The sequence below is a fragment of the Solanum dulcamara genome, chromosome 12 (assembly GCF_947179165.1).
Source record: "Solanum dulcamara chromosome 12, daSolDulc1.2, whole genome shotgun sequence".
Taxonomy (NCBI): Eukaryota; Viridiplantae; Streptophyta; class Magnoliopsida; order Solanales; family Solanaceae; genus Solanum; species Solanum dulcamara.
Window position 1 is genome coordinate 20,890,518 of NC_077248.1, and position 14,538 is coordinate 20,905,055.

Here is a 14,538-nt window from a genome sequence, read left to right on the forward strand (position 1 = left end):
GGGAAAAAAAAACTATTTTTCAATACCTAAATCATCCTTTTAAGTCTAGTAAATATGTATTGTGTGCTTAAGATTGAACCTTGGTGTGGACAAACTCACCAGTTCATCCATGTTCACTACTTGTGAATTCTTCACTTGATATTTCAGATTTTTTCAACTTTTTATTATTCCCATATGATGAACCAGCTCCATCACATTCTGAACTTTCTCCTGATCCACATATTCCTGCTTTTGATACTTTCTTTAAATCATTCAACAAAGAAATATCGCCTTCAAAAGTACGTACAATCTGCAAACTATATACCCTCATCGATCAACAAATATTCTTTTTTATATATGGTGATTTGTGCATAAAAATTAGTACTAGCTAGAGTACGTAATAAAAAAAAGAAACTAACTTGACTCATTTTTGGTCGTCTTTTTAAAGAATGTCTGATGGATGCAGCAGCACAAGTGACCATGCATAACATTTGTTGTCTATCAAATTTTCCTTCCAAACATGTATCTATTAATTCATCATAATTTCCACCTTCTGTTGCACGATTCAGAATTGGCCAAGCCTGAATATACCAATATAATTATTAATGTACATTTTTTTTTGTTGACTTAATTTGTTTGAAGCAGCAAATATTGAAAATGTACGTACCCAAACAACTAAGTTATCACCGTCACTGTTGACATCAATAGGACGATGTCCCGTTATAAGTTCCAAAAGCATAACACCGTAAGAATATACATCAGATTTTCCCGTCAACTTCCCCGTTGAAGCATACTCTGGTGCTAAGTACCTGTTTTTTTTAAAAAATATTTCAAATTTTATTCAATCTTTGAAATATATCCTTCAACTTTTGACTATGATTTAAAATTACTCTTTCGTAATTAGAAGTCAAGTCAAATTTCGGATTGCTTACCCGAAAGTTCCAATGATACGAGTAGAAACATGAGTAAGTTATCGACTGCAAGCTTAGCTAACCCAAAATCAACAACCTGATAATTAATTGTTTTGTTTAGAATTTATGTGAATAAAGCTAAACATTGTATTACATGAAGGTGTAATGTTATACTTCAGGTTTTGATGCATCAACAAATCATGAGACCTGATTGGCGGACCTAGTCTCATGAATGACGTGTGTCACAGACCAAATGGGGACTAGCTGTAAAAGCTGCCATCACTGCTATGGTTGGTGGGCAACAACTGAAGGATAGCGGTCGTCCAGCCAATCATAGGAGACTAGGTTGTTTCGTCAAACCATGGGACCTGATCGGCGGACCTAGTCCCATGAACAATGTGTGTCATACACCAAATGAGAACCAGCGATAAAAGCTTCCACCACTTACTGTGGTTGGTGGGCAGCAGTTGAAGGACAGCAAGAGTCTAGCCAATCAGAGAAGACTAGGTTGTTTTGTCCATACATCAAATACTATCCTTAGAACATGAAACAACTTAGTTCTACACATCATATTTTCAAGGAAAAAAGGCAAAAGGTGTGTATGCTCAAAAGAAAGAAAGGACAACTTCCTCAAGGTAGCAAGGGACCTGATCGATCTACTTTTGAAGAATAGTTTTTAGGTTGCTGCTTTGTTGTAATATTGAGTCTAGTGTGCTAAATATTGTAATATTAATTCCTACACTGTAAAGGAATATTGATCACCTTTCTTTGTATGTGTTTCGCATCGAGTACATGGCAAGAGTTAGCTTCGAAGATGTTTCTAAAGTCTATGTCAACTAGAGTTAGTTGGGATAGAGGGAAATAAAGATACTGTTTAGGCTCAAAGTCTTGTAATTGAGGTATTGCAAGCCAAGGGGTGGAGAAGGTTAGTATCTAGTTACAATAGGTTGTAATAGACTACTTTGCTCTCACATCTTTATGAAGAATGGTTGGTAAAATCCTATTGGACAGGTCGTGGTTTTTCCTCTCTTGAGCAAAGAGCTTTTCCACGTAAAATCTTGTCTTGTTCCTTGCATGCATTAGTTGTTTATTTATTGTTATTCTATTTAGGGACCTGGTCCCTAAGCAACAATGGACACATACATTCTAACAATTGGTATCAAAGCTAGGGCACTCTAATCGGTTAACACCTAGAGAGAATCTCAAAAAGAATGGCTGATCTACTAAATCTGGAGGAAGGACAATCATCTACAAGATCCCCTCATTTCAATGGCCAATTCTATAGCTGGTGGAGAACTCGCATGCATGACTTCCTTATGGCTAAAGATAGTGAACTGTGGGATATTGTTTTTGATGGTCCTTTTGTTCCCACAACTGAACTGAAGGAAGGAAAGGTTACTAAAGTTGTGCCTAAAAATAGGCAACAAGACAGTGAGGTTGACAGGAAAAAGATTGAGAAGAACTACAAGGCTAAAAAGCTTCTTGTATGTGATATTGAAGCTGAAGAATATAATAGGATCTCGTCATGTGAATCAGCTAAGGAGATTTGGGATTGTCTAAGGACTTCCCATGAAGGAACTGATCAAGTAAAAGAATCGAGGTAGACATGCTCAATACTCTATACAAAAAAAATTCACGATGAAGAAAGGGGAAACTATTCATGAAATGTACACCAGGTTCTTCTTTATAACAAACGAGCTTGCTGTCCAAGGGAACCCATTCATCCAAGCATGCAAGTAAGAAAGGTTCTTCGGATTCTTCCTAAATCATGGGAAAGTAAGGTCGATGCTATCACTAAAGCCAAGGACCTGAAAACTCTCACTATGGATGAGCTCATCGAAAATCTTCAAACACAAGAGTTGAATAAGCAACATGATCAATCTAAGAATAAAGGGAAGAAAGAAAAATCATTAGCTCTTAAGGTCACTTAGAGTGATGATGGTGAGGAGGATAAACATATGACCTACTTGACTCACAGATTTTACAAGATTGTGAGAAAGCACAGTAGATTTATGAAGAAGGGAAACACCAGCATGTCAAAAAATTGAAATGACCTATGTCACAAGTGTGGGAAGCCTGAACATTTCATTAGAGATTGTCCCTTGAATAAGCAGGAAAAAAAAGAATATATCAAGCCTAGAGGAGACAGAGATAGAAGAAGGGACTAGGTCCCTGAGAAGTCAAGAAGAAGGGCTGCTGCTGATTATGTGGTGAAGAGAGCGCTAGCTATTTGGAGAAATTCCTCAAGTGATTATAAAGAGTATAAACATACTAAGGATGCCTCCATGGTGGCTGTTAAGGACGATGAAAATGTGTTCGACAACATGTTACCTTTATGGCAAAATCTGAAGATGAAGCTGATGAAGAGGTAACCTTGCTTGGCCTAAAGAAAATCTTGAATGTTATTCCATCAAAAAACTAAAACATTGATTGGTGTGTTGATTGAATCACTCTGTGAGTTAACTGCTGAAAAACATTTTCTCATTAATAGCATTAGTATATTTCAAGATGAGGAAGAAGTCAGTGATGGTTTATGGATAATGAATGTTCTAAGCACATAACTATAAGGACTGAAAACTTCCTCTCACTTAAGGCACTGCAAGATGGTAGTGTCTCTTTTGAAAATGGAAAGAAGGGATACATTCTTGGTTTTGGGAGAATTAGGTCATAGAAGACTGGGGCATGTGAGCACATCCTTATTGAACAAACTTGTAACACGGGACCTGGTCCATCTCAAAATGCTTAAGAAAGTGACCAAGCTCAACTTGAAGTTGCAAACTGATCAGATGATGAAGATGTTGACAAATCAAATCATGTTCTCAAGCTGAATAAAAATCTTTATGGATTGAAACAAGCTCCTAGAGCTTGTTATGAAAGATGGTTATAATTCCTTCTTGACATTGGCTTCAATAGAGGGAAAATTGACAATACACTCTTCTTAAAGGGGAAGGAGAAGAATATGCTCATTTTCCAAGTTTACATGGATAATAGTTTCCTTGGAGAAACATCTGACTCACTTTGCAAAGAATTTTCTATCCTCTTTGGGAGTGAATTTGAGATGAGTATGATAGGAGAACTGAGTATCTTTTTGGGGTTACAAATAAAGTAGTCTCCACATGGAACTTCCATTTGTCAAGAGAAGTATATCAAGGAGCTTCTAAAAAGGTTACACATGCTGGAACTTCCATTTGTCAAGAGAAGTATATCAAGGAGCTTCTAAAAAGGTTACACATGCTGGATGCAAAGCCAATCAATACTCCAATAGGAACTAACTCTAAACTTAATGGTGATGAACCTGGTTCAGAAGTGAATAAATATAGAGGAATCATTGGGTCCTTATTATATCTCACTGCGAGCAGACCTGTCATTGGGTTCTATGTTGAAATATGTGCATGATTTCAGTACTTATCCTAAGGAGTCTCACTTGAAAGCTGCTATAAGGATTCTGAGATACTTGAAGGGGACGTGATCCTATTCTACCCATCTGGTATTTTTTTGTTTATGCTAATGCAAATTATGCAGGGGACCTGGTCGATAGAAAGAGCACCTCAAAAATGACTTATTTTTTTGTTTCTTTCTTGATTTCATAGAGCACAAAAAGCAAAACTAAGTGGATCGTCTCACAGCTAAAGCAAAATATGTAGTGGCCGCATCATGTTGTGCTTAGATCCTATGGATCAAGCAACAACTAGAGAATTTTGGGATAGTCACAAACATTGTCCCACTCTTATGTGACAATACTAGTACATTAAACATGGCCAAGAATCTAGTGTATCATAAGAGAATGAAACACATTGACGCGGATCATCAATTTTGAGGGACAATGTAGAGAAGAGAAATATTTGCATGAAATTTACAAAACTGAAGACCAAGTAGTAGGCCTCTAAACAAAGGCTCTAAAGAGGGATCAATGCAAGAAAAATGGGCTGCAGTTAGGGCTGATCAACTTGAATTGACTCACCCGAGTTGATGCGAACAACCCTCTGATTGGCATTGATTAGGGAACATATATCCTTGTTAGTAATATGTATCTTTTGGTCTAAATTCAGTCTTATACCTTCTGTAGGTATACACATATGGTGCACTAGCTAAGAAAGAAATGTTGATGGGATAGACTCAAGGAAAATATCCTTCAAAAGAGTTCAAGGATGGACCAGGTCCTTCCTTAAAGGTTAGTATCAAAATTATTGCTTTTTAAAATGCCTTTGAGAACTATTCAAAAATGCCATGTGTCTTTTTCCACCTCTCTAATCCATTGTCATATATCTTACAATGTCTCAACCATCTTCTCCTTCTAATTCATCCCTCAAAACCCAAGAATCCGTATCTTTTCAAAACCTCTTTTTGGGATTTCTAGTCATGTTGCCTCCTTCCTCTTTCTCCCAAGATGACCTTCATTCCTTTTTAGGTTTAGTCAGTTTTATATTTGGATGTCTCTTACTCTCTCTTCGAGATAACTCTGTAGTCTCAACCTGATTCCGTTCTTACAGATGCAACTGAATGTATGTTTGAGGGGGACCTATCAAAAGGGGGGGGGAATAGATCAAGTATCCTAGCAGCTGAAAAATAATTGGTAGTTCAGAGTTTGACTCAAATGAATAAGAATCCTATGCACAAAGTGATAATTGCAAAGGATGGAAAACATAAATTGGCATACGATTATTTATTAAACAAGGTCTTTGCCTACTATAAGATGAGTTTGGAGAAGAAATTGTAGGGATAGTGAAGTAATCCTTCTTATTAGCCACTCTTATTGAATTGTGAGTGTGTTGAGGGAAGAATGGACAACAAATCAAAGTCCCAGGTGTCAAGACTTTTTGCAACAATAAGATAAACTGAAGGTAGATCTGGAGGAGATAACCGTTGAAATGGCAAGGTGTGATGATGAAATTGCTAGAATAAAAGCAATCTTGCAGCAAGGCCTAACTCAGGGACCAGGTTGTGATGAAAATTTTTAGAAAGAAAAGGCTAATTTGAAGGAACAAGTTCATGCCTTAGCTACTAAAAATAAGAGTCTCATTGTGAAGTGGAGGATCTGTTAAAATAATTGTTATATGCTTATGCGGCTGAAAATGAGCGCATGATGATGGTTCTCCATTCCCTTCTTTCTCATCCTCCCTCTTCCTAGTCCTTCTATTTTTTCTTTCTTTCCTAAGTGTATTTATTTTCTATCTCCATGTCTATAACTAATCATTTTCCTTATGCATTTTTGTTAATGCAATGTTTTTTATGCTATTTTGATGAACTATGAATGAAAATTTGCCTCCTTGTCTACAATTCTTCTTTTTTTGCTCTTGCTAGTTCATTCATGTTAATGTTGTCTGGTGGACATGAATTTATCGAGAGTGCGTATTACTTTACTTGGTTTGCTTTTCTAACTTTTTTATGATGCCAAGAGGGGGAAGAAAACTTAATGACAGGTAGCCAGTTCAGATCAAGTGATCTGGTCCATATGACAAGGGAACGATAATGTCGATAGGGGAAATAGTTTGTCATCATCAAAAAGGGGAGAAAATATTGTATCTTGGGTTTTGATGATTTTAAAAACTATCATACAAAAAATAATGCAAAGAGGGACATGGGAGGCAACAAATGCATATTGATAAGGGGAAGTTATGTGTTCATATTAATTACAAAGCTATATAACAGGTGGAACTGCCCCACAGGTGGAATGTATGAGGGACCAAATTAGTGAAATTAATTTTTGAGAAAATTAATCAATTCATAATTAGGCCCTTCATACATTTCCTATGTAGGACATTTCCCCTTGTCACATATCTTTGTAATTAACACAAACACATAACTTTTCCCTATCAGTATGCATTTCTTGTCTCCTATGTCCCTCTTTGCATCATTTTATTGTACGGTAGTTTGTTAAATCATCAAAAACTAAGATACAACACTCATAGACAAGCATCCTTTGAGATCCAGCAATGCAATAACCAACTAAAGACACGAGATGTCGGTGATTTACATGACTTATAGTTTCAACTTCAGCTTGAAATTCCCTTTCTCCTTGTCCACTGGTTGATTTTTCAATTTTTTACCACAATCTCTTTACCATTAGGTAAAATCCCTTTATTTACATACCCAAAACCACTTTGTCCAAAAATATTGGACTTGAAAAATCCTCTGATTGCAGTTGCTAAGTCATCATAAGTATAATTTCTTTGGTTAATAAAACCTGAAGATATATTTGATGCCATTGGAGGTGGTGGCACATTAGGAGTTTGTTGTTGTTGTTGTGTGGTGGAGAAATTAGTAGAGCTCGTGTTGCTCATTGATGGTGATGGTGGTGGTGGTGCTATTGGCCAATTATATTCTTAGCTAACTCCATCACTATTAGTTGGAGGGGGTATCTTAACAACATGTTTGATAGATCCAACATTATTGTAGTTGTCCCAATTCTCTTGTTGTTCATTCTTATTATAGTCATTTCCTGTTCAAATTTATGAAGCTTTTATTTAGTGGCCAAATTGAGAAAAGAAAACATACTAATATCTACAACATAACAAACAATACAAGGTAATAATTAATTAAAAGATGAAAAAAGAATAGATTTATACTCTTGGGTCTATAAGTATTGTCCATGTGTAAGCCCATTTGATCACGTGGCCTTCTTCTTCTTCTTCTTCTTTTCTTTTTATAGGATATGAGGAAAACTAGCATAAGAAGTAATAATAATCCAACAGCAACACCAATTCCTATAAAAATAGGTTTCTTATGATTATTATTATTGGATTAGTCATTATCATATTTTGGTAGTGGCAGTGACTTATTTTCATGTGAATGAGAGTAGGAGGGGGTGGTGGAGATGGCGGTGGGGTCAGAAGGGATTGAGATCCCCCTTTCGATGAATCTGATAATTTTGATCAAGTTTTTAACTTAATATTCTTGTTGTTTTCGTTGTTATCATAAGAAGAAGAATTGTTATTATTTTCAAATGGTGGGCTAGGTGATGAAACCTCGTTATACGAAGAAGACTTAGAATTTAAATTATTGAATAAAGAGTTATCATATGATTGATGGAGATGATGATGAGGAGGAGGAAGGTGGAGATTCCTCAAATTGTGATGAAAACATTTTTGAGGAATCCTTGATTAATCCTAGCTAGGAAAAAGCACGTATTATAGATCCTTGCCACTAGATCTCCCAAAATAATTATTTCATGTCGAAAATCACACTAGATCATCATATGAAAAAAATGTAATTGCATGCAGAATTAATCACAAACCTAGTACTTTAATATAATCTAATTTTTCCTAAACAATGAACAAGATAGTTATGTAAAAGTCAAAAAATTCATATCATTCTTTTGTACAGTCTTGTAAAGAGAATTTTGAAAAAAGAGAAGACATGTTAGGGAAGAATTAGAGAAAAGAAAATAGAGTAAAATAATAGAAAAGGTGATTGATACTTTTAGGAGAAGCATAGGAAGGATTTTCAACAGGAAAGAAAGGTGAAAGTAAAATAGTTTTTACAAAATGAAACTGTGAGTCATCTTCCCTTCCTCATACTTCTCCCAAAGTAAAGGAATACTCACTATTTTTTTTATTTATTAATATCTTCAAGGGGAAATAAAAGTTTTGGTCCAGGTGAGTAACTTTCTTAATCCTAATATATTTATATGTCATACTTATAAATACTTGAAGTCATGATAATACATTTATTATTAAAAGTCTTAATAAATTTAAATATGTTATAAAATTAAGTTCAGAATAGTATAATATAAGGAGAAGAAGGCAAGAAATGTAGATGAACAAGATAACTTTTCTTCTATTCAAGTATCACTTACAATGGTGAATGATCTCTCTATTTATATGTTGAGAAATTACTCCAAAGATCACCATGTGAATGACAAATTAGTAGATACATTGTTATCCCAAAAAAAAGGCTCATATCACCTAGGGAATACACATACATGAATGTAATAGTTCATGAATAAACTAAATGGACAATCCACTTAGTTCAATGAATTTATAACATCCCCTGGACGTCCATAGATAATGTCTCGTTAAAACTTTACTAGGAAAAGCTGAGTGGGAAAAAGTCTACTGAAGGAAAAACAATACATACAGCTCATTATATGCCTTGAATGTTGCCTCATTAAAAATCTTACCAGAAAAACCCAATTGAGATAAAATCATGATTAAGGAAAAGAGTACAATGTGTATTTTACTCCCACCGAGGAAAACTTTACTTGATATTTCGAAGACGATGCATTCCAATCTCATATCTCAACTTCTCAAATGTTTATATTGGAAACACCTTAATGAATAAGCCTGCAAGATCATCACTTGAACAAATTTGTTGAACTTCTATCTCACTATTTTGTTGGAGATGATGTGTTAGAAGAACTTTGATGAAATATACTTTTTCTAGTCTCCTTTGATGTATCCTCTTTCAATTGAGCTATATATATTGTCATATCTTCATACATGGTGATTGAAATATTTTTTTTCAAAGGAAAATCATATACTTCATGAATATGATGAGTCATCGATTTCAATCAAATAAACTCCCAACTTACTTCATGGATAAATATTATTTCTGCATGATTGGAAGAAGTGGTTGCAGGTATTTGATTCATTGAATGCCAATATATTATTGTGCCTCTACATGTAAACAAATAGCTCATTTAAGACTAAGCTTTATGCGGATCGGATGAATATCCTACATCTGCTTAACCAATTATTTCTGCCTTGGATTCATTAGAATAAAATAAACTTGTAATGACCTTGAAGGTCATTTTTGAAATTTTTTATAAAAAGACCATTTTACCCCTCTCAATAGTTTTCTCGAGTCATATTTGGTTGATATCTGATGTTGTCTATGTGATTTTCTTGAAAATTTTATATTTTTAATAAACTTTGAGTTTTAGAGGTATAGAATGACTTACAAGTGGTATTTGAGGTCATTCAAAGTTTTGAGTTTCGTAATGGAATTCCGTCTATTTCAACAGTTCTGAAATGTTAAAATTGGTCTAGGAGAGTTAAAGGAATTATATCGGGGTTATATTATGAATTTTAGGTGTTGAGTTGAAAATATTTATGTTTTTGGCCATAAGGTTGACTTTGGTCAACATTTGGGGATCGAATGCTCGAAATTGAATTTTTGAAGACTCCTTTGGATTCGAAGGGTAATTTTAGGCCTAGGGAGAGTACCTGTGTATTTTTTCAGAGGCTTCGAGGGCAGTTTGGTCTTTTTGAGATTTGTAATTAGTTTGGTTGTGACTTATCGAGTTTCGGGTCGAAGAGACCTTAGATTAAAATTCTGATGGTTCCATTAAGTCTGGAATGTCAAAATTATTTGGGTTGCATATAAAGTTCATGTGCTTGGGATTCCAAATGAATCCCGAGGGTTGATTCCAACAATTTGAAACTTAGATAAATTTGCTGTGTATCTGAAATGAAATCTGGTGCAGGGATAATTGTTCTTCGCGATCGCAAAGCACTAGGTGGGTAAGTCATCGTGATTGCGAGGCCCACTCCGCAATTGTTAGGGTTAATTAATGAGTTGACCCTCTGACTCATTGCGATCGTGAGGCGTTGGTCATTGCGATCTCAAAGAGTAAAACTTTCCTGGGTAGTGTTCTTCCTAAAAGATGAGAATTAGACCCTTTCCCCCTATTTTTACACTTTGAGAGCTCGGGGGAAAGTGATTCAAGAGGGTTTTTGTGTGAAAATGTGTGGGTAAGTGATTTCAACCCATTTACTTCATTTCTCGTTGATTACATAGCGATTTTCATCTTTAATTTATGATTTTGAGTCCTAAAAATTGGGGTTTTCAAGAAAACATGTTTTTAATGTTTAGAGGATTGTGAGCTCATTTTAAGTCCAAATTTACTTCCATTTTCACTAGTAAGTCCCACATACCTTGAGTATGTTGTTCATGTAAAGATTTCTGAATTTTTTTGCTCATATTTGGAATCAGTTTTTTGGGGCATTTTAGGTCAGCTTCAACACGCTTTTCAAAAATATGATTTGGATATCGTTGGTTTTGTAATTTGATCAAGAAATTGAATTTACATAGATTGTGGTGATTCGGAGTGCATTTGGAAAGGAAATACTCACTTGGATTGATCGATCACGTATTGGCTAAGACAAGTGAACTCTTAAAACTCCGTGAATCATTTGGAATCCTGAATTTCCTGAGTATATATGTATTGGGAAGTAATGGGGATGAGGTTATGGGTTGAAATATAAAATGAATTAATCTAACCTAAATCGAAGTGATTAATAACAGGTGATGTATGATATTATTGAGAATTGAATATTACATACCGTGATCTAGATATCTATGTGTATTTGATGAAATACTTGATAGTTTAATTATGATTGCAGTTTGTTTGAATTAATTATTCCTCATTACTTGTGTGAGCATGCTGTTTGTATTGGTTTTGAAACACTATGATAAGAGGTATATGATTGTGAGATCGAGGTCATTTCTGGTCAGAGATATAATATTTTCGAGGTTATTTTCGGTGAGAGATTGATAGGCTAAGGTCATTTTCGACGAGATTATATTGCCAAGGTCATTTCTGGCAGGTTTATTTGGCCAAGGTCATTTCCAGTGAGGTTGTGGGACCGAGGTCATTTCCGGTAAGAGATTATGGAACTGAGTTCATTTTTGGTCAAAGTTTATTATGTTTAGTTCTTTGCCGGAAATTGAAAACAGGCATGATCATTGAGTGTGCGTATATATGTTCTGTATATCTGTGTGTGACAGTCTTGATTCCTTTATGTGACATGTGATTATTTGTACGATATATCTTATATTGAGATGAGGTCTGAACCTTATTGAACTATTTAGTATGAACTATTTGGTTGGGCCAATTTCTGTGCAGGTTGTAGTTATGGAGGTTCGGTTGGGTTGGAAAGACATTCATGTATTTTATTAGATTTACTTAGGTTTTCTAGTTAGCTTACTGGGTACCTTGTTGTTTGATACTCACCCTTGCTTCTACACTTATGTAGGTTCTGATCCTGGACTTTAATCACCATCTCTTTCTAATCATTCAAGGGTTCCAGGAGTTTGAGAGAGGTAGCTATTGATATCCAGTGTATTCTCAAATTTTGTGTACTTTTATGCTTTACTCTATTTAAGAGTTGATGACATATTGAGACTTGTATTTCATTTCAGTTTTGTTTTCTTTAGCGGCTTGTACATATGACAACCAATATTTGGGGGTATTTAAGTTTAAAGAATTCCACTTTTGCTTATTACTTACTTATTTAGAGTGTTTCTGCTTTATTTTCCATAAATATTGGATTTTAGGCTGACTTGTTTGGTGGAAAAGGACAGGTGCCATCACACCTAGATTTGGGTCATGACAAATTGGTATTAGAGCCCCAGGTTTATTGGTCTCACGTGTACAAGCCAAGTTTAGGTAGAGTCTCGAGGATCAATATGGAGATGTCTGTACTTATCTTCAAGAGGCTATGAAAACTGTTAGGAAACTTCCTTTATTCATTCTTTCTTATCGTGCCAAGTCATTATCGCTAGTGCTAAGTGTTACGTATTGTTTTGAAATATGACAAGGACCATAGCTACATCTATTGGTAGTGGCGAGGTAGTCCCCGAAGCAGTTGTTGAGAACCCAACTAGGGGTAGAGATAGGGGCCGAGGATGTGGAGCGATTGCTGGTAGAGGTCATTCCCAAGGAGTGACACCTGCTCGAGGTCGTACTAGAGAGGCCTCCTAGAGCCACAGGTTGAGATTACCGAAGACCAGTGTCATAACCCAACCCCATAGGCTGTGACGGGTGCCCGAAATGGACACTCACGTGTACCCCGGCCAATTATGCATAACCTGTCTCCTGTTTACACTCAACATATATTAAAAGGGAAAGTAACATATAGGCCGATAAGGCTGTAGTAAGACATAAGGACGTTCGTAGTACAAATACACATGAGCCGACAAGGCCGCCACGACACCGGGAACGCCCCAAAGTATAAGTCATACCAGTACAGCCAAACATACCCATGTATACAGCTCATATACAGCCCACACACAACTCACATACAACTCATATACAACTTAGATACAGTTTATACATACATACGTTCTACACACACAATCCACATTTGTATCCACAGACCTCTAAGAGTTAGAAGAATAGTAACATAAGGCGGGAGAGGTCCCCCGCCGTACCCATGAACGAACTAATATATACATCAGAACTTAGTACCCAAAATTTAGCTCCAACACAATGGAGCGCTCTTAGACCGCTGAGTGGGGCTCCTACGCTGGTGGATCCTCAACCTATGTACCTGTACCTGTGGGTATGAAACGCATCCCCCTGAAGAAAGGGGGGTCAATACGATATATGTACTGAGTATGTAAAGTATAACATAGTATAACTAGAGGTATATCCGAAACAGAGACATAAGAGAACAATTTATCAAGTCAAAAACATGTACCTTTATTCTATAAATTATAAAGACATGCATGCTCATATTTTCAATATAGCCGGCCCCATCAGGGGTTCGGTGAATCATATATGTAGTATCAGTATCAGGCTCCGTGCCATCGCCACCTTATTATAACACATCACCATCATATATATACATACGTACCCGGCCTTCTAATGAAGGACTCGGTAAACAATGCAGTGAATTGCATGAATCTGATAACTAGCCCAGGACTCGGATAAGAAGTGTTACAGTATACACGAGTAGAGTAGTGAGAAACCAAACACAGTTTAAATCATTATCCGAGACTCAACTATATAAGAGGACTAAGTTATTGTCTAAGAATTCGAGTAACAATATAGTCAATCTAGCTTCCCTCTAAGTGCCATTAGGGGCTACATTAATTACATCACGAGGTTCCTAGACCTATACCAAAGTAAGACTATTCACCTAAGAACTCCAGAGTACTCGTCTTCAAAAATTTTTATGACTAGGAGTCTATATACTCATTAAGTCCTCAGCGTATAAAAAGGTTCAAGGAAATTAGCTTAACTATCATAAAAGTTCAACATTTAGAATTGAATAAAAGACACTTAGGAATGGAATCACTTTAGAGATTATATCATTTTTCCCTTACCTCTACGACATGCCAAAAGAAGAGAAGGAATAGGCTTCACATACCTCTTATGGACTTCCCTTAGTCGTGTTTACGTCGTCGTCCTCGAAACCTATTTAACACGAAAATAAGGCGAGTATTAATCACCTTAGATGTTTCAGCAACTTAGGCTATCCACTCGTATTCACAGCATTCATCCCCTCGCTTGCCTCCTCGACTAGTTCCTTAACTAGTTAAGGCGTTAACGAAAATCGGACAACACCTCCCCTATAATATGCCCTATACGAATTACCAACCATGTCCTTAGCACCTGAAGCCAACCAATAACACAACCAGCAGCCCATACATATACATATTACGACAACATTACACAATATAAACCCCCAACAATTCACTCGACATTAAGATACCAAAACTAGAGTTTTTAATCTTTCTTTCGCGAAATTTTTAATTGCCAAGCGGAGGGTCATGTGGATGCAACCAGAATCCCCCCAATACCTTATCAACACCCATTCCATAACCCTAGCAACTCACCACACGACCAGCAGTCACACACCACAAGCTCAACACATTATTCGATTACAATTAACTATAGCGATTCCAATTTCGATTATTTTGA

General features: G+C 36.0%; 1 pseudogene; it reads right to left on the bottom strand.

Annotated features, from left to right (window-relative positions):
- Window positions 1–67: 67 nt before the first annotated feature.
- Window positions 68–9,037, bottom strand: LOC129875678 (proline-rich receptor-like protein kinase PERK7; annotated as a pseudogene).
- Window positions 9,038–14,538: the final 5,501 nt, after the last annotated feature.